Genomic DNA, 22,548 nt, shown 5'->3' with positions numbered 1-22,548 from the left:
ATTCAACATAGTGCTAGAAGTCCTAGCCACAGCAATCAGACAACAAAAAGAAATGAAAGACATCCAAATTGGCAAAGAAGTCAAACTCTCACTGTTTGCTGATGATATGATACTTTATGTGGGAAACCCGAAAGACTCCACCCCAAAACTGCTAGAACTCATACAGGAATTCAGTCAAGTGGCAGGATATAAAATCAATGCACAGAAATCTGTGGCATTCCTATGCACCAACAACAAGTCAGAAGAAAGAGAAATGAAGGAGTTGATCCCATTTACAATTGCACCCAAAACCATAAGATACCTAGGAATAAATCTAACCAAAGAGGCAAAGAATCTGTACTCAGAAAACTATAAAATACTCATCAAAGAAATTGAAGAAGACACAAAGAAATGGAAAAACGTTCCATATTCATGGATTGGAATAACAAATATTGTGAAGATGTCAATGCTACCTAGAGCAATCTACACATTCAATGCAATCCCTATCAAAATACCATCCACTTTTTTCAAAGAATGGAACAAATAATACTAAAATTTGTATGGACCCAGAAAAGACCCTGAATAGCCAGAGGAATGCTGAAAAAGAAAAGCAAAGCTGGCGGAATCACAATTCCGGACTTCAAGCACTATTACAAAGCTGTCATCATCAAGACAGTATGGTACTGGCACAAAAACAGACACATAGATCAATGGAACAGAATAGAGAGCCCAGAAATGGACCTTCAACTCTATGGTCAACTAATCTTCGATAAAGGAGGAAAGAAGGTCCAATGGAAAAAAGACAGTCTCTTCAACAAATGGTGTTGGGAAAATTGGACAGCCACATGCAGAAGAATGAAACTGGACCATTTCCTTACACCACACACAAAAATAGACTGAAAATGGTTGAAACACCTCAATGTGAGACAGGAGTCCATCAAAATCCTAAAGGAGAACAGAGGCAGCAACCTCTTCGACCTCAGGCACAGCAACTTCTTCCTAGAAACATCACCAAAGGCAATGGAAGCAAGGGCAAAAATGAACTATTGGGGCTTCATCAAGATAAAAAGCTTTTGCACAGCAAAGGAAACAGGCAACAAAACCAAAAGACAACCGACAGAATGGGAGAAGATATTTGCAAATGACATATCAGATAAAGGGCTAGTATCCAAAATCTATAAAGAACTTATCAAACTCAACACCCAAAGAACAAATGACCCAATCAGGAAATGTGCAGAAGACATGAACAGACATTTTTCCAAAGAAGACATCTAAATGGCCAACAGACACATGAAAACGTGTTCAGCATAGCTCAGCATCAGGGAAATCCAAATCAAAACCTCAATGAGATATCACCTCACACCAGTCAGAATGGCTAAAATTAACAAGTCAGGAAATGACAGATATTGTCGGGGATGTGGAGAAAAGGGAACCCTCCTACACTGTTGATGGGAATGCAAGCTGGTGCAACCACTCTGGAAAACAGTATGGAGGTTCCTCAAAAAGTTGAAAATAGAGCTACCATATGATCCAGTAATTGCATTACTGGGTATTTACACCAAAGATACAAATGTAGGGATCCAAAGGGGTACATGCACCCTGATGTTTATAGCAGCAATGTCCACAATAGCCAAACTGTGGAAAGAGCCAAGATGTCCATCAACAGATGAATGGATAAAGAAGAGGTGGTATATATATACAATGGAATATTATGCAGCCATCAAAAGGAATGAAATCTTGCCATTTGCAATGACGTGGATGGAACTGGAGGGTATTATGCTGAGCAAAATAAGTCAGAGAAAGACATGTATCATATGACCTCACTGATATGAGGAATTCTTAATCTCAGGAAACAAACTGAGGGTTGCTGGAGTGGTGGAGGCTGGGAGGGATGGGGTGGCTGGGCGATAGACATTGGGGAGGGTATGTGTTATGGTGAGCGCTGTGAAGTGTGCAGTACTATTGAATCACAGATCTGTACCTCTGAAGCAAATAATACATTATATGTTAAAAGAAGAAGAAGAAGAAGAAAAGAAGAAGAAGAAGAAGAAGAAGAAGAAGAAGAAGAAGAAGAAGAAGAAGAAGAAGAAGAAGAAGAAGAAGAAGAAGAAGAAGAAGGAGGAGAAGAAGAAGAAGAAGAAGAAGAAGAAGAAGAAGAAGAAGAAGAAGAAGAAGAAGAAGAAGAAGAAGAAGGAGAAGAAGATAGCAGGAGGGGAAGAATGAAGGGGGGGAAATCGGAGGGGAGACAAACCATGAGAGACTATGGACTCTGAAAAACAAACTGAGGGTTCTAGAGGGGAGGGGGGTGGGAGGATGGGTTAGCCTGGTGATAGGTATTAAAGAGGGCATGTTCTGCATGGAGCACTGGGTGTTATACACAAACAATGAATCATGGAACACTACATCAAAAACTAATGATGTAATGTATGGTAATTAACATAATAAAAAATTATATTAAAAAAAAAAAGAAGAGGAGGAAAATGCTACATGGAGGAAAATACCCTGTATGGTAAATAGTTTGCCAATCATGTTACATTTGTAACTCAACCAGGTTGGTACAAGTCTATGATGCTATTATCAGAAATTAGCTTCCCCCTCAAAATGTCTTCACGTTTTTCTGAGACTGCTGAGGGGAACAGTATCACAATGCTCAGGAAGAAAGTCCTCCAGTATCCCACTCCACTCTATGGGCACTGCCACCAGCACACAGCCTCTAGATGATGAATCTAGCAATGCTCTGCTGGACAGAATCCCTCCAGTGAGGACCATACTGTTGCTGCTACTCTGAAAATTGGAGATGGAACATCCTTTTCTTCCATATCACGTTTTACCCTAAGCATAAGTATGATTTTTACCTTCTTCCCTACAGATAACTGGCAACAAGTAATAATTCTTTATGAAAATTGTCTGAACTCTCATGAATCATCTTCTACTCAGAGACTAACTTCTTCCATTTTCAGGAGACAGACACCCATGGTGTCTTATGGGGAACCCCTCTACCTCATTCCAGGCTGCTTCTACAGGTCACAGGAAACTTCACCCAAGACATCTATATTTCAGAACCTCAATATAATAAGAGGATGAGAGTTTAAAATAAAATAAGAAGAATTCACCATTTATTCAACAATTATATACTATACTAGGCATGATTCCATAGAGAGGTCATTTAATCTTTTTAATACTGAGGAATGGATATTATTATCTCCCTTTTAACAAATGGGAAACTACAGTTCAAGGAAGTCAATAGCTTGCCCAAGGTCACATAAGACCCAAGTATGGTCAACTCCACAGTCAAAACCTTCAATACATCACCCTGTTTTCCTAAAGATTGTAGAGATCACAAGGTACTGATGAAGAAGGAAACTTGAAAATATATCTTTTGTATAATCATTTAATAAAAATAGAACATCCTTCATGAGTTTATCTTCCTTTTGTGACATGTTGGTGTGGATTCCCATTACCTAGTGAAAAAAAATGTCTAAAAGTACTTTGAAAAGTTTATAACCCTATTAAAAGGCAAGGTATTATTATTAAAGGTCCCTTGCATAAAGAATATTTTTATTATTTATTTTATTGAATATTATTAAAGAATTATTTATACCATGATCTCAAGTCTACATTGTTAGTGGAAGAAAATAATATGGATTTTCTGATTACTTTGCACATATTGTGAGGAGAGGTATGAACCACTCACACTCCAGAGCTGATTGCTTCAAGATACTTTATGCAAAATATTCAAGGACTATGTACATGATTTATACAGAGTTAAGTCTGTAGAAACTTCTTGCTGTTGCTAAAATGGAGCAGCAACCTGGCTTTGTTTCAAGAATACTACATATTCATCTATATTGTGAATATATATAGTGAGTTAATGCTTATGAATGCATATATAAAACATTAAAAATTAGTTATTATTATTACTAATAAATTATGCAAGTGATTTAAGTGGGGACACAGTTAAAATAATCCTAGCTACCATTTATTAATGGTATTTTATGTGCCAGGAGGTATATTAGATGTTTTATCTGCATCATCTCACTGTATCTCCTTCTCTAGGTAACTCTGAGGTTGGATGTGGAGGCTGAAAGAAGTTAAGTAATGTACTCAGAGACACACTTCTAGAAGTTGTGAAGTGCAGAGAATTTGAATCCAGGCTCATCCACATCTGAAATTCCTTCCACTTGGCTGTCAGCCTCAGAGTTCCTCATGTGCTGAGTACTGAACCAAGATCGATAATGCTCACTCCACCCACAACTTTGCCATTTATGATTTTTTGACCCCCTTGGCATTCCGTTGTTCCCTCAGGGAAACTATGCAAAGCAAAGCCTCCTCTCCTAGACTACAGGTATTATTTCCTTTCATCCACATCTCCCTCTTATGAACCTCAACAATAATCTGATGAGTATAAGTCTGTGCCTAGGGTTATACAAGGTCAGTGAAATGTACAGGATAATTTGGGCATGTTAAACTGAAATCACTTTGTTAGAGTTTCTCAGAGATTATCTGGTCTAATGGACAATTTACTAGAATAACCTGGCCAAAGCACTGCCCCTGAAACAGAGTGAAATTGTAAGTCATATGTCAGACTATAGGCTGTCAGAGCCAAAAGGGATTTTAAGAAATTGTTTTACAATTTGTTTTTAGAAGTGAGAACCTTCAGTGCATTTGAGGCAAATGGATGGCCCCCAGTAATTAGGCACAGAGGCAGAGTTGGGAATAGATCCTTTAGACTTTCAGACTTACACTCTTTATTCCATTGAATATTTATATTTGTACATATTAATAAAAACAGGAGGGGCACCTGGGTGGCTCAGTCAGTTAAGTGTCCGACTAGATTTTGGCTCAGGTCAAGATCACAGTGTCCTGAATCGAGCTTCTGCATGGAGATCCGAGCTCAGCAGAGTCTGCTTGGGATTCTCTCTCTTCCTCTCCCTCTGCCCCTCCCCCTACCCACGCACACATGTGGACACACTCTTTCAAATAAATAAACCTTAAAAAAAAACAAGAAAGTATAAGGAAAATATAAAAATATTTATGTATCCACCATCCAAAATGCCCCTAATTCCTTATCCCAAGCCACAATTCCCACCCCAGACATAGCTGCTATCATGAATGTAGGTGTGTGTTTAGTACATTTTATGTTTTTCGTATGTATGCCTATGTCAATGAACTACATGAAGTGACTTGTGATTCTCGTTTACATTAATGGCATCATGCAGGGCATTATGTTGCATTCTGTGATTTGTTCTCTCAAAACTATTTTAGTAATTTGTGTTTATACATAGTGACACGTTTTTATCTATTTTAACTGCTCTATACTACCACATGGTATAAACATATCAGTTTATTTAGTCATTGCCTAACTGCTGGAAATTTGTTGTCTCCTCCCTGCCTTTTTTGTTGTTGTCTCAAACCATGTTGCTTATGTACCTATGTATCTCAAAGCACATACCATTTTGTTTTGCTTCTTTCTGTAATTTATAAAAAATGTCAAGATTTGGCATACAGTCTTCTGTGTCTTGCTAATATCTCTAAGAGTGAGCCACGTGGACTCACAAAGCTATATTTTGTTCATTTTTACTCCTATGTAGTATTCCATTACCTTAATACACACAAATTATTTAACTATTATTATCAATGAACATTCAAGCTGTTTCCCACTTTTTCCTATTATGAGCAGTGGTGCTGCCAACATTTATACATATATCATGGCGCATATTTGAGTAAGTTTCTCTAGGAGGCAGACTGATGTGATGCATGAAATGTGTATGTTCAACTTTGGAAGACTGAGAAGTTAAAACACCGTATGAGTTTCCTTATGCCACATGCTCAGTTTTTCTTATGTTAAGTAAAAATAAGATGAGTCATAAAAATATTAAAATTCCCATTTGTCAGGATTCTTAAATTCTACCTATATAATGGACACAAAAATGCTTCTCCTGGTGGTCTTAATTTGCACTACCCAGCTCATTAAAGAAACTATGTAGCTTTATCTGTATATATTTACCGTTCATGCTTCTGTGAAATGCCCATGCATTTGGTTCAGATTTCTTATTATGGTAGTTAACATATATTTTACATACATACTTGTCTCTAACTTTTTCTTACTATGTCTAAATTCATAAAATACTGATTATTCTAAATGAAGTAGGAGCATAGCAGATTTTAAATACCATTATAATATCTTGCTCTTTCATAAAATCTTCCCTTGTTATTTTTGCCTCCCATTTTATTTCAATTTTTTTTTAATTTTCCTAAATAACTATGTTTATTTTGAGGGTTTTTTTTTTTCACCACTTTTAGTAAATTATACCACATTCTTTGCTCATCTTTTTTCCCCCCCTTACATTCCACTTGTATTTGGATTCACCTAGAATCCCAATGAAATGTTTGTGTGTTCATTTTCAGGAAGCTGAGATTTGTCAATATTTGAAAATATCTTTATTTTGCTTGAGCTACTGACTGGGCATCTATTGGTAGGGAGAGTTTACATCTATTCTCAGGTGATATTTTAATATTTCCATGCAATGTATCCCAGATAATGATAAGTCAGAATGTACAGCAGCCACAGCACTTGAGACTCATGTGGCTGTGCAGGGCGACTCTCTTAACTCCTGTATGTTGGGGAGATCCAGTGTGTCCAAAGGAAGAATGGGCAAGTCAAAAAGGCAGTGATGAGGATAATCTGAGGCCCAGGCTGGAGCAGTTGTACCAAGGAAAGATCTGACAATTGCTATTGCGGCAACAGCACCAGAATTCTTCCCATGAACCTTATCTTGAGCTAGTTCTTTCCCACTGCTGAAAACTTTGTTTGTAATGTTTTTTTGTAAATCTTTAATGTTTATCAGTTTTTCTGTGATGTGTCTAAGTGAGGGACATTTTTTTTTATCTTGTTTAGTACTCAGATTGTATTTTCCATCTGTTGATACTTGTCTTTCATCTCTAGAAAATACTCAGCCACTACCATTTTGAATCTTGCCTCTATGCTATTCCATCTTTTCCTTCTGGAACTTATATCTGGGTGTGTGTTGGTTCTTCTAAATAGATACTCTGTGCTCCTTTCTTCTCTTCCATAGTTGTCATGATTTTATCGATATATACTGTATTCAAGGTAAATATTCACTGCCATTGTCCATCTTCCCAATTTGCTCTTTCTGTTCAGCCAAGAGTTTAATCCTATCAATTGACATTTTTCCAATTTTAAGAACATTTTTTGTCAGAATTTCCAATTAGATCTTGTTTCTCTCTATTTTGATTTCTTATTTATATTTGTAGATATTATTTCTTTCTTACTATTTGAAGATCTCATAAATATCTATTTTAAAGTCATTTTGAAATTGCTCTATCACTTTTAATTATCTTCTTCATTATGTAGACAGTGGCTCTGCTTCTCCATGTTAAAATTCTAATTGGCACAGAAAAACAGGTGCCAAAGTTAAAAAAAAAAAAAGTAAAGAATAAATATCCACAAATTAACTTTTATCTTTCATCTGAGAAGTGAGAAAAGATAAACACCGTTTGATTTTAAGTATGGAATGTACAGGTTCTATTCCACGTGATCCATCTGTAAATACACACTCCAGGCAATATTACATCTGCCCCTATCTTCCAGGTGATGAGTGAGAGTATCATGACGTGATCTCTTACCTGCACCATGGCATTAGCCTCCTAACTCTTGTACTCCCTCCCTGGTCGACCCTTTTCCCAAACCAAAGGCTTTATAACATTAAAATAACAATAACAATAAGAAAAAACCTACAATGCTTTCTATCTATACTCAGTGGTTTTGAAACTCTCAATATCAGTTGAATTACCTGAGAATTACCGGAGACTCTTGTTAAGATGCAGATTCTGACTCTGCAGGTCTGAGGTGGGGCCTGAAACTCTGCATATATTACGAGCTTTCAGGCGATGTTTATCTTGCCAGTTATACTGGATTGCAATTCTATGTAACCTGGACTTAGCCTTCCTCTCCTACCCAATTTCATACCCTTCAACTCTTACTCAGGCTGTCTGCATTGGTCTTAAAGAAGATCAAGATTGTTACAGCCTTGGACTTGGACTTGGGATCAATTTCTGGTCTACCCCCTCACTTCCTTCTGGTTCCTGCTCTGATATGACCTCCTCCCAGGGCTGTCCTCTGAATCGCTCACCTAATACACCCCCCACTCTTCACTACATCATTCTTTACTGTCTCTTCCTTTCTTTTCATAGTGAGACAGAGAAGCTGAAGGGACCCCATGAGAGAAAAAGCTGTTTTTTTCCCTTTCTTCTTTTTGGACTTCTATTCTTTCTATGACCTACACTCCCACACTCCACTCTGCACATGCCCTGTAATGCAAATCACTTATGTCCTCCTTGTAAGGGACAAGGAGTTAATGGTTCTCAAGAATAAATAACATATATGGAAGGGACAGGTGAGAATGACCAGAGGAGGCTCTCATATGTATATTCCAGACCACTGGCACTAGACATCTCCAAGCCAAGGCCCCCGGCTCCAAGAAATAACACCTGGGACCTCGTCTTTGTTCTAACGGGTTCCTGGATGCCTGAGAGGACACAGACACCAGACCACCATCCTCATTAAAATCCCACAGACCCCAAACAAAGATGAGACAGCCTCTTTTCCTTTCCAAGTCTCCTGGATTCTCCATCTGTATCTCCCTCTCTCTCTCTCTCTCTCTCTCTCTCTCTCTCTATATATATATATATATATATATATTGAAGATATATATATATATATATCTTCAATAAGCTTTGCTTTCACCTCCTGCTGGCTCACATTTGATTTCCATCCTGCGTGAAGCCTTCGACCCTCTTGACTGATCCTGTGGGATTCCCCCACCCCAACCGAGTCCTCAGATTTGGCCCACTGGTACCAGTAGCACTTATCATTAATCTACATTATGTATAAGTATATATATGTTTATATAAGTATATATAAATTGTGGGTATAATATAGATATATAAAGTATATATATAATATATATATTTATTTAATAATCTGTTTGCCTTATTAAAACATGTATTCCATTAGACCTTCAAATCTTCTACTCCTGTTATTCACTAGATAATAAACTCTTTGAAGTTCTAGAACTTGATTGTCTCTCATGAATAGAATTGCACTTAACAAATCTAATGTGGTCAATAACCACTTTGTGAAGAAAAGACTGAATGCAAGTACTTTGTGATCTTACTTGTGTAGCCAGCTCCTAGTTCCAACATGGGGAGATTCCAGAGGCAGTGCTGACTTCTACTCTAAGTGAAAACCTGCCCTATACTTAGATTTGTTAGGCAGAATTCTAAGACCATCCCCCAAATTTCCGGTCCCTGAGGTACGTATACCTTCTTCTGCTTATTTAGTCAAACACTAATCTAGGTGCTGTGGTGAAGGGATTTTACAGATATGATTAAAATCCCAAATCAGCTGATGGTTGGATAAGGAGATTATCCTCCAGTGGACCTAACACAGGTGAGTCTTTAATGTGGACAGGCTCTTCAAGAGAGAAATTTGAAGCGTATGAGAAATCCAGCATGAGGAAGATTCTCTGTTGCTGGCTTTGAAGGAGGGTCACATGGCAAGATGTGATTCAGATAGACAGTAAAAATTAAGAAATATTGATCTATAGAATATATGTGAGATTAGAATCAAGGGATGAAGGCTGTCCTGGAAGTCTGTCTGGCCTTGCTGTGATGACTGAAAGAAAAACAGTGCCATGTTAGCCATTAAGTCTGGGGAACGATGGAGTTGTAAGACATGAGGGAGAGTGGCTCTAACTATACAAGTGATTGTTTTCTTTAAAACATAAATAAATATATAAAGGAAGAGCTGCATATGAATATTTGCAAAAAAACAAATATAGCATTCATTAATTCTAGGTGGCAGGTGCATGTCATGCATATTTCATTATTTAAAAATTAAAGCACAACTTATTTTTTTTATTTTAAAGATTTATTTATTTATTTTGGGGGGGAGGGGCAGAGGGAGAGAATCTAAGCAGACTTCTCACTGAGCTCAGAACCCAACGCAGGGTTCAATCTCATGATCCACGAGATCATGACCTGAGCAAAAATCAAGAATCAAGAGTCAGATGTTTAATTCACTGAGCCACCCAGGTGCCCCAGCACAACTTAACTTTAAATAAAAACTGCTATATACAAAAAAAAATTGTGAAACTTGTAAACTTAACTTCACCAACTCGGATAAAAAGAACTTCCCTGACTTCCTTATTCTAGAATATAGCAACTCCAAATCCCAGCTATGAGAACTGAATGTCTATCTACTGTTACATCAATTTCCAGTAGAATCAAAATTTAGATGAGCACCTTTGAGAGCAGAAGAAGCCACAGCCATTTTTCAGTGCTGCTATTATTGCTACTGTTGTCCTAATATTCTAGTAGGGGAGACACACAGGCAGACAATTGGACAACAGTTAGCTGAAAGAAATAAAACAGTAACAGCTACCTTTACTGTGGTGGTCAGGAAAGAGTTTGTGAAGATATGTCCTTTGAGTTGAGAACAATGAGAAGGATACTTTCAATGTTCTGGGGAAAGTGTTCTTGGCAGAAAGAAAGCCAAATGCGACCACTCCGATGGGGGAGGAGCTGAGCTTGTTCAAGTTTTGGAAATTTCTGGTGATTTCATTCACCTTACCCCATCCCCTTTCTGGGTCAGCACAGCATGGTCAGGAGGAAGTGGCTTAATTCTCAATTCTTTCCCTCTGGATGAAAGGAGCAGAGTAGAATTTGTTAGTATGATCCAGTCTGCCTGCGGGCTGCCAGGGGACTGAATTTTTGGACGTCAGACAGGAACAGTGGCATAGCTGGAGGAAACCACAGAGGGCAGTGCTGGGTATCATGATGGGTAGAAACTGCAGGGAGACTGTAAACCTATAGATATATGAAGGCAAGAGACTGGCACAGAAATATATTAGAACACCGAAGGCCCTGAAAGGCTGGAGTGAGATTCTTTGAGAAATTAAGACATTTAAAAGCAGTCATGTTTGTGGTGGGGGCAGGGGGGGGAAGCAAACTTCCAGTTATAAAATAAAGAAATCCTGGGGATGTAATGTACAACATTACATGGTGACTATAGTTAACAATACTATATCACATATTTGAAAATTACTAAAAAAGTAGATCTTAAAAGGTCTCATCCCAAGAAAAAAATATATAACTATGTAAGATGACAGATGTTAACTAGACTAATTGTGGTGATCATTTTGCAATATACACATGTCAAATCTTTATGCTGTACTCCTGAAATAATATAATAAGTCAATTGTACCTCAATTAAAAAAGCAAAACAAAACAAATACAATATCTTGCTATTCACATTGACCTTGTTTTGTGTTCTTTTTTTTTAAAAGATTTTATTTATTTATTTTACAAAGAGAGAGAACAAGCAGGGAGAGCAGCAGAGAGGGAGGAGCATGCTCCCTGCTGATCCCAGGAACCTGGGATCATGACCTGAGCCGAAGGCAGTCGCTTAACCGACTAAGCCACCCAGGTGCTTTTGTTTTGTGTTCTAAAGCAGAAGCCATCAATGAAGAAACACATGCATGAGATTTAGTAAAGAAGGATTTTAAAATGACTGTCTCAAACATGCTAAGATTCAAGGAGAACACAAAGAACAAAAAGAAATCAAGAAAAATGACATATCAATAAAAAACAGTATCAACAAGGAGATATAAATTATTAAAAGAATTGGAGCCTAAAAAATGCAATAATTGAATTGAAAATTCACTAACAGAGTTCAACAACATAATTGAACAGACAGAAGAAAGAATCAACAAATTTGAAGGCAAATCATTTGAAATCATCAAGTCCAAGAAGAAAAAAGAAAAAAGAATAATGGAAAGTGAACAGAGCCTAGAAGACTTGTGGGACACACTCAAGCAAACCAGCATACACAGGATGGGCATCTTAGAAGAGGGAAAAACAGGGTCAGAGAAATTATTTGAAGAAATAATAGCTGAAAGCTTCCCAAATTTGAGGACATTCATGGATACACAAATCCAAGAACCTCAACACCTTCAACTTAGGTAAACCCAGAGATCCACCTAATACACATTATAATCAAACTGTGGAAAGTCAAAGATAAATTGAAAAATTTGAAAGCTAGATAAAAAAGGGCTGCAATTGCATTACAACTTCACTTAGGGATGACCTCATCCAAAGTAGTAAGGGAAAATCCTACCAATGGGCAGAGCTTTGAACAGTGTAATGGGTCATATGCCTGATGTGGAAGGAGGAATACCCTGAGGGGCACCTAGGTGGCTCAGTCAGATAAGAGGCTGACTCTTGATTTTGGCTCAGGTCATGATCTCAGGGTACTGGAATCGAGCCCCGCATAAGGCTCCACACTCAGCAGGAAGTCTGCTTCTCTTCCTCTCCCTCTCCCTTTGCCCCTCACCCTGCTCTTTCCCTCTCTCTTTCTTTCTCTTTCTCTCTATCTCTCTAACACAAATAAATAAATCTTGGGGCATCTGGGTGGCTTAGTCAGGTAAGCATATGCCTTTGGCTCAGGTCATGATCCTGGGGTCCTGGGATTGAGTCTGGTATTGAGCTTCTGGCTCAGCGGGGAGTCTGCTTCACCCTCTCCCTCTGCCCTTCCCCACCACTCATGCTCTCTCTCCCTCAAATAAATAAATAAAATCTTTTTTAAAAATCTTAAAAAAAAATAACCTGAGATTAGAATATATGGTAATTCATGAGCAGTGGCCAATGGGCTGGTCAACTGGCCAAGGGCCTGAATAGAGAACAATCAGAAGATTAAGGACAAGATGGTCTGAAGTGGAGACATAGGAAAGGGCACAAAGTATGAAGATCTTTGTATTACATATTAATGCCCAGCAGAGAGCATCTACCATGGAAAAGGCACAAGATCACAAGCTGACAAAATGTCTCACCCAGTTGACATCAGCCAGCCTCTGTCTGACACTGGGCATTCAGTACTGGCATGATGGCAACAAAAGTAAAATAGCTGTTTTGGCAGAGACAGATTATGCATGTACTCCTTCTAACCATGGCTAATCTAGCTTCCTTCCACCTTGTTCTCAAGTATAATTTCTTCTTCTAGTGATTGACATGGGAACATCCACTTCCTTCTGATTTTGCATCCTCTCCCAGAGCAAAGTGACCCAGTCTTGTGAACCATTACAAAACAGATGATTATCCAAGTTCACACTGTGTTTCTCTAAATAAGGCATCTGACAAGTGGATAAAGAAAATGTCATTGGGATTCAGGAAGTGAGAATCCTTTTTGCTAAGGAAAGCATAACTGAGGGAGCTAGAAATTTAATTGGATAGTCAAGAATTTGCAGGCATATTGTTTAAATTGACATTTGGATTTCATTGTTCAAAATCTGTACCCTGGCTCTGAGTTAGAGCATGACCAATGAATATGTGTTAAAGCACTTCTGAGACCATGATTATAATGGTTTTCAAAACATTCAGATATTGACAAAGTGTCTTCAGATCCGTTTCACTTCAGGCAAAAGAAGTAATCAATTTCTTGACATAAACAAGTGACCAGCAAATACTCAGTGACATCTTCTGACTTCCCAAAAATTAATGACTCAGCATTTAGTTCCCAGACTGACTTTTCCTACTTTGAGTTGCTAATTTCCTCAACTATTTAAAGTCATGCTTCCAGGTGACAGAGGAGTTAGGTGTTCCTTTTCCTTCTTAAAAACCTTGTGTGTTCAAGTGATGACTGTCTGCATGACCATGGAATATTTTAATACCATGACATTCTAAGAGTAGAGAAGGTGATTATATTTGAGACTGTCTACATGTATTAGGAATTTATCTGAACCCAACCATTTTCAGTAAACCAATCCATATCCTTTCTCAATGTCTTCATATGTTAATATTTCTCCAGTTCTCTGTGGAAATTTTCACTTCATGGTATGTTGTCAAAAGAGAAAGATTCTCCCCTCGATGTGCATCAATACTGATTGTACTTCAGGAAAATTCAATTCAATAAATAAACTTTCCTGTCACAGCCAAAGCCATGACAGGAAGTAAGCAGTGGTTCGGAAGCTTATTAGCCCAAATGGGATTCCTGAGTAAAAGGGGAACCAGCTTCAGTACAGGCTTCCTGAAATTCATAGGCAGAAGAAGCCCCATAATTGGTTTTCCTATTTCCACCTGCCAACTGGACATCATTGGATGATTTACAAGTGCTTATCTGAAGCTATGAAAATTCAGTCATTATCACATCTGCCCTCCCCCGGCCTTCTCATATCCAAATAGCCATCAAACCTTGCCATATTATACCACTTTAATTTTAAAATCTCCCCCCTTCCCCCAACACACACACACACTTTCCATCCACACTGCCTCTGTGGTCTCTTTTTTTTCTTTAGCAGCCTTATTTGTCTTTCTGTCTCTGGCTTCAGTTCCTTTGAGAACTTCCTCTGCCCAGCTGACTGGATTCCATTTCCAAAACAATAATTGTTGTATCATTCCAGGTCTGGAAATGCTTAGATGGCTTCCAATCACCCATAACAATGAGGAACAGTCAAAAGTGCTCTTGGCAACAAGTCCTCATACTGATTTACAGCCTCTGTTCTGCTGGTCCCCATAACACAGTCTCTGCTTGAGCAGGACAAGATGATTTTAGTGACCCAGATGTCCCTGATCTTTCCTGCCTCCATTTCTTTACATGTAGTGGTGTGCAGCTCTCTTCTAGTCTCTGCATACACCTCATCTTTAAAAAACCCTCCAGACTGGGAGATCTTCCTTAGTACCCACAAAGAGATCCTTTCTTCTGTACTACAGTGGCCATTTGCATTTATTATCAGAAGGCTGGCCACAATTGATTGAGACAGAATGAAACCTTCCTGTGTGAACTGATGGCAGCAATACCTACCTCTTGCTCATAAGTCATTTTTGAATTAATGAATAGATAAATAAAAGAATGATTGTCACTGACCTCCCCTTCCTCTCTGTTCCCCTCCCCCAACTCTAATGCAGAAACAAGATGGATGGAATCTTCAGTGGCATCTCTCTAGGGTCTTTATCCCTTTGTTCCAGCATGACATGCTAACTTCCCTGACTCAGGGACCAGAGTTGACCTTTTATCTGGTCTCCAAATCACCTTGCCAACACTCATGGCCACCAAACTGACTTATCTCACTAATAAAAAATCCTTCCATAACACTTTAATTTTATAAAATATTGAATAATTAAATTGTCAAATATGAATCACACTACCAAGAATTATAAGCATTTAAAATTCTTGTATTTGCTTCAAATTTTTAAAATTAAAAAAATAATAATTTTTAGTAAATTCTAATTTAGTGCCATACCCTGTGTCATTCTCCCCTATTCCCTTCTTATTTCTCAGCCCTGGTCAGAAGCAACCTCTATCTTGAATCCAACCCATTTTTATAGTTTTACATACACACACACACTAATTTTCAAAAAGGATGGATTGCATTGGTTTAACAAATTAGCATACTGATTGTGTGTTTTTAATTTATATAAATGTGACCACTTGGACATGTTATGCTGCATTCAAAATATGCTTTGATATCTACCTTTCTGTAACCATTGAGATAAATTTTTCCTATTATCTGATACATAGAATACTATATTGTATTTAATATTATATTTAATTTGTCTTTTTGAAGAATGCTTAAGCCATATATTTTTTTTCTGTTTACAAGTATTGCTACAATAAATATTCATACACCTGTACCAGAGTTTATATTTATACATACTCTTTGTGTATATGTATTCTTTGCATATATATATTCTTTCTTTGCTGGGTCATTTTTTATTTTAATTGATATTAAAATGTGTTCTTCAAATTTTATACTAATTTACATTCCCATCAAAAATTCTAAATATTGGGGCGCCTGGGTGGCTCAGTCGTTAAGCGTCTGCCTTCAGCTCAGGTCATGATCCCAGGGTCCTGGGATCGAGCCCCGCATCGGGCTCCCTGCGCTGCGGGAAGCCTGCTTCTCCCTCTCCCCTCCCCCTGCTTGTGTTCCCTCTCTCACTCTGTCTCTCTCTGTCAAATAAATAAATAAAATCTTTAAAAAAAAAAAAAAAAAAAAAATTCTAAATATTATATACATTCTAAATTGATTTTCTTAATTGATCATATTTCCTGTCACTTTGCTTATTGTATTTTTTGTGATTATTTTTGTTGTTATAAAATGCTAGTTTTTTATGAAGTCAGATTACATAATCTTTCTTTCTTTGATCTTTTTTTTACTTTCTTCTTGAAAAATATATTCCTTACCTGATGCCATAAATATACTCTTTTTTATTCCTTCCAATAATTTTGATGCTTCCTCTTCCATATTTTGTTTGTAGCATGGGTTGGCTAAATATTTTTATTTAGAATTATATCTATCACATGCCATATACATTTTGAGGAGATCCTAAATCCTTGAATTCTTATTAAAACACATTTACAAAAAAAAACACATTTACTTTATATAAATTTTAAACTGACGTATTAATTGACATATAATGTGTGTTCCAAAAGACACATTAACTGTACAGACTGATAAATTTTTACCACCACTCTGATCAAGAAACAGAACAGTAAGGTAATAGAGAAGTCCTCCTCACATCCTCTCTAAGTTATTATCCCTACAGGTAAATATTTCTTAACTTGCTACACTAAACATACCTATAAACACAATTGATATATATGAGCTAAACCCAACTATTAAAAAGGAAATTATCAGATTGCAAAAAAAAAATCAAAATTAATTAACTATATATTGCTTAAATGCTATATACCAAAAATAATAAATCATTTGTGTGTAAGTTATTAAAAACAAAAAAGCAGGTGTATTCTAATCAAAATGAAGCTAATATAATAATGTTAATATAAGAAATAGAAATTAAGAAAACAAGTGATTATACCAAAATTTATTTACCCATCCTGGTGCTGATAAACATTTGGGCTATTTCCACTTTGGACTCACATAAACATTGCGGCTATGAGTATAGATAGATAGGTCTATCTATCTATCATCTATCTATCTATCTATCATCTATCTTTTCATGACTGCCATTCTTTTGGGTATATGCTTGGTGATAAAACTGCTGGTCATACAGTATGCAAGAATTTAACTTTAGGAGATACTGTAAAACAGATTTCCAAGGGACTGTACCAATTTACACTCCCATGAGCAATGTGAGAGAATTTTAGTACTAAAGAACTATCTTTGTTTTGCTTTTGTTTTCAATTATAGTCATTCTGATACATAGGTAACAGCATCAGATTGTAGAATAATTTTTATTTCTACAATAACTAATCATGTAAAGCACATTTTCATGTTTGCTAGCAATTTGATAGACTTTTTGTAACGTGACTTTTAAGTCTTTTCCTCAATTTTAAAATTGTATTGTCTGCCCTTTTTTTTTTTTTTTTTTTTAGTGACTGCTAGAAATCCAGGTCTCTCTGCAGCAGGTTGTTTCTCACACCCTTGAAAGTATGTTCTGATGAGCACAAAGTCTTAAGTTTACTATAACTGAATCTACCAATCATTTCCTTTATAATCAGGGCTTTTCATGCCCTGTTTAAGAAAACTTTGTCTACTCGAAGATGATAAAAATGTTCTCATATGTAATCTTCAATAAACTTTATTGTTTTACCATTAATATTAGATCTACAATCCACTTCAAACTAATTTCCATGGTGTAAAATAGAGGTTAAGATAATTTTTTCTATATAGATATTTTCTTGATACAGCATTATTTATTAGACAAATCTATTACTTTTACCTTCATTGTTCTATTTGTATATTTTTACATGACTACCACACTACTTTCCTTACTACAATATTATATAAATCTTGACATCTACAAATGTAAGTTGCCTAACTTGTTCTTTTTCCAAATTAATTTCACTATCCTTGGTCTTTTTTACTTCCATATACATTTTAGAATCAATGTGAAATTTTTCACCAAAAAAAAAAATCAGCTCAGATTTTAGTTGAAATTGTAATAAATCAATGGGCTGACTTTTAGGGAGCCTAACAGTTTTATTTCATCAAGCCTTTAATCCCTTAATATGAAATGTTATTCCTTTTATTTAGATGTACTATATTTTCTCTCAGGAATATTTTATAGTTCCTTGTGTCAATGCCTTCCAAATCTTTTCTAGATTTATTTCTAGAGTTGCTTTATGGTACTATAAATGATAGCCATTTTTGAAATATTATCTTTTAATTATTTGTGACAGTATACCCTATAAAAAGTATTTATCCTATTGAGCATGAATCCAGTGATCTTACTAAATTTACTCAATAATTTTAATAATTTATCTCTAGACATCTTTGGATTTTCTAAGTACACAATCCCATCATGAATGGGTGCTATGTTACATCAAATGTACTTTTGGTAACTGTTAATGATCAAATGAACTGCTCATTTATTTTGCTATTATAGTGAATTACATTGTTTGATTTTCAAATATTAAACCAACTTTATATTCCTGGAATAAAACTCATTTATTTATGATGTATTGTCTTATTAGTATATCTCTGGATTTAAACTACTAATATGTCCAGGGTTTTTTGCATCTATGTTTATGAGAGAAATTAGCTAGTAATTTTCCTTTTGTGTAATATCTTGATAGATTTAATTTCAAGTTTATTCTGGTCTTTCAAAAGGACTTGGGCAATTTTCTCCCATTAATTATGAATTCAATTTAGCTCATAGATCTAGGACTATTCAGAGTTTCTATTTCTTCTTGGGTATGTTTTGTTAAGTTGCATTTTCCTAGGAATTCAATCATTTCATCTATTTTTTCAAATTGATTTACATAGAGTTGTTTATGATATCCTCATATTAACTTTTCACATATGTGCATTCTATTACGGGTGATTTGTGCATTACACATGTTTTTCTTCGTTAGTCTTGCTAGTAGTTTATCAAATTTATTAGTCTTTTCAAATGATCAACCCTTTATTTTGTTGATTTTCTCAACTGTGCATTTATGTTGCCTTTTTATAATTTTCTACCATCTATTTTCTTTAAAATTAATTTGATGTTTTTTTACTAAATAATTAATATGTCTCCTCTCCCTTGTTTTATTATAAAAGAAATGTAGCTACTGTTTCTCTTTTCCTTTTATAGTCTTTTATTTTTTAGCTTGATCAATGAGTGGTAGACAGAATAAAGAGTGTCCCAAAAATGTCTACGTTCTAATCCTTGGAATCTGTGAATATGTAACCTTGCATGGCAAAAAAAAAAAAAAAAAAAAAAAGGACTTTGAACAAGTGATTAGTTGGAGAATTTGAAATGGGAGATTTTCCTGGATTGTCTGCGTGGGCTCAAAGAAATCAAAAGGGTCCAGAGAAGAGAAAAAGGGAGGTAAGAAAGTCAGACAAGGAAATGTGACCATGGAAGCAGAGGGAGAGAATGGAGATTTAAAGATGTTACTTTGTTGGCTCTGAAGATGGAGAAAGGAGCCAAGAGCCAAAGAATGCATGTAGCCTTGAGAGCTGGAAAAGGCAAGAAAGTGTATTCTCCTCAAGGTATATGAAACACATCAAACCTCCAGACATCTTGATTTTAGCCTAATGAGAATAATTTTAGACTTCTGATCTCCAGATTTTAAGATGATAAATTTGTGTTTTTTAAGAGCTAAATTTGTAGGCGTTTGTTACAGCAGCACTAGGAAACTAATATTACATATTTGACCATTTTTTGGTTACGGTTTCATTTGAACCTCGCTTTTTCCAGCTAGATTCAATCTTTTCCTCCTCAGCTACATCCTCAGTGGTTTCTTCCAGGTGGGTCAATGGATATTAAGCTTTTATAGCCTTTATATTCCTTAAATGCCTTGACTTCACTCTGACACCTGCCATGTAGCATAAAGGTATAACAAGTGTAAGCACTCTCAAGTCAGGTACTCTAAAGATAACAGTTTAGTGACCTTATTTTTTTTTAATTTTATTTTATTATGTTATGTAAATCACCATACATTACATCATTAGTTTTTGATATAGTGTTCCATGATTCATTAGTTGCGTATAACACCCAGTGCTCTACAATACATGCCGTCTTTAATACCCATCACCAGGCTAACCCATCCCCCACACCCCCCTCCCCTCTAGAACCCTCAGTTTGTTTCTCAGAGTCCATAGTCTCTCATGGTTCATCTCCCCCTCTGATTTCCCGCCCTTCATTTTTCCCTTCCTACTATCTTCTTTTTTTTTTTTTTTTACATATAATGTGTTATTTGTTTCAGAGGTACAGATCTGTGATTCATCAATCTTACACAATTCACCGCGCTCACCATAGCACATACCCTCCTCTATGTGTAGCCACCCCATCCCTCGCACCCCCCACCACTCTAGCAACCCTCAGTTTGTTTCTTGAGATTAAGAATTCCTCATATCAGTGAGATCATATGATAGACCTTACTTATTTTTAATGATGAAAAGCCCATTGTCAATCTAATTGCTCTTACTTTGTGGAAAATCTGCCTTCTTCCCCCTCTCATAGATATTTAAGGTTATTTTCTATTTATTTGTGGATATTAGTGGAGATTTCCCCTTCCCTTTTTAAGGCAGGTCTGTGTATTTTATTTAACATAAAATTACATTTTTTATCTACCCTTCCTTTTTTGTTTGGAAGTGATAAGGAAGATTTTTCCTTATGCTCTCTCACTCATCTGGACCTAGAAGGGCTTTAGAGTTATTTAATGAGAAATGGAATAGCTGTATTAAGACTTCTTGAAATATGACACTTCTAATTAAAACACATCGATTGATTTTAATACATTTGTGCATTTTTTGTATTTTTCAAAAATTTGTTAGTAAGTACTATTCTGTCCTGATCCTATTTTCCCTCTTTATCGCTTTTCCTAAGGCTCTGAATACCTTAATATCCACGTAAAATACCGAATCATGTTTCAGTTTAACCACTCTAATATATTTCTCTAAATTATGTAGATAGAGACAGGGTTCTTATTTTATGCTACAATTGATCATTAAGGAAGAAGATGATGTCATCTTTCAAGGAAGAAAACAGAAAAGGTGGAAGAAAGCAAACAAAATGCTTGTTGTATATGTTAATTAAATTTTCTGAAGTTTTCTATAAAATGTTGATAGCGCATGGATCTTTGCGAGATCATTTTTTATAATTAAGTAAAGTAATTAAGTAAAAACAATTCATAGTTAGCAGAACACTCATATATGTGTATGTGTGCATGCACGCACATGTGCACACACACGTCAGCTCTCCCTTTCTTGTGAAATGCCAATTTTCTTTCTTTTTTTTATTTTAAACATTTTTTTAAAGATTTTATTTCATTATTTGAGAGAGAGAGAGAACATGAGTGGGGGGAAGGCAAAGGGAGAGGGAGAAGCAGACTCCCCGCTGAGCAGGAAGTCCAACACAGGGCCTCAATCCCAGGACTGCAGGGATCATGACCTGAGCTGAAGGCAGATGCTTAACCTACTGAGCCACCCAGGCATCCCAGTGAAATGCCACTTTTCTTGTTAAAAATAAAATAAGTGCTTCCTACAACTCAGTAGGAATTCTCATTATTCTCAGGAATAATTTTGTTTTAAAGTTATGAGTGTTGCACTTTTCTCTTTTGAAGAGTGACTAGTTGTATGGCATCAATGCGTGCAGATAGCTTATTGAGAAGAATTCAAAGATATCTTAGGTGAAAATGACAGGAACTGCTCACTATGGCAAATGCAAGCACACTGGGAAGGGAGAAGGTGTTCATCATAAGAACCTCCTCAAAGCCAGGCTGCTTCCTCAGGCCCCTCAGCTATGAACTGAACTCGTAAATGTTCCCCCTTCTCTCTGCCAATCCCAGCACCTAAACCTTCATTCCTGTGCTTGTCAGTGGTTGCCACAGAGGAGGCAATCCGTATTGATCCAAACAAGAAATGACAGAAAAATCTTGGCCTATGGAGGGGGAGGGATAGCCCTGAAGGATAAATCCCAGCATCACCACCAATCAGTAAATTCAGAACCCGCCTCTTCTCAGTTTCCCCTTCAAGGAAATGAAGATAGCAAACATAACTGCCTCTTGCAATAAGCATGAGGAACCAATGAGAAAACATGCATGCAAATGGGCCAGATGTGAGATGTGGCCTGTAGATATAGCCTGCAGATACAGTATGTAGGGAACTGAGCACTAAATCTAAAGCATAGTCCAAAGCCAAGACGTGCACTGAATGCTATTATTTATAGCCTGTAGAGCAGTATATAATTGTTCACTGTAGTAACAATATCCCTACAAATGTCTGTGTCACCCTTGCCCAGGGGCCATGCTAATCCTCTCTGTTTTATTCCAATTTTAGAATAGGTGCTACCAAAGCGAGCACACAACAATATTCTCAATAAGCATAAACACCTAACAGGTGTCCAAGAATTCTTTCCATTTTATGAGTCAGTTTTGATGGAGGGGTTTGGTATATATACTCTAATGTGCAGGCAACCAACAGAATTGTGAAAACCAGCCAGGAAACAGAGAGAAACAGCAGAGAGTGTTGGTGTACTAAAGCCTTAGAGTGTCCCTCAGGTCAGGTGGAAGGGAAATAGTGTGTTTTTGTTTCCATTAGACAA

At 36.5% G+C, this 22,548-nt stretch overlaps 1 non-coding gene across 1 annotated transcript; it reads right to left on the bottom strand.

Moving 5' to 3' along the window:
* Positions 1–22,206: 22,206 nt before the first annotated feature.
* Positions 22,207–22,307, bottom strand: LOC116638009. The gene has a single exon (XR_004300586.1). It is a non-coding gene; the product is annotated as a U6 spliceosomal RNA (small nuclear RNA).
* Between the last annotated feature and the right edge of the window lie 241 nt (positions 22,308–22,548).

This window comes from Phoca vitulina, unplaced genomic scaffold (assembly GCF_004348235.1).
Source record: "Phoca vitulina isolate PV1807 unplaced genomic scaffold, GSC_HSeal_1.0 scaffold1, whole genome shotgun sequence".
NCBI classification, from domain to species: Eukaryota; Metazoa; Chordata; class Mammalia; order Carnivora; family Phocidae; genus Phoca; species Phoca vitulina.
This window is presented reverse-complemented; position numbering and strand designations above follow the sequence as displayed.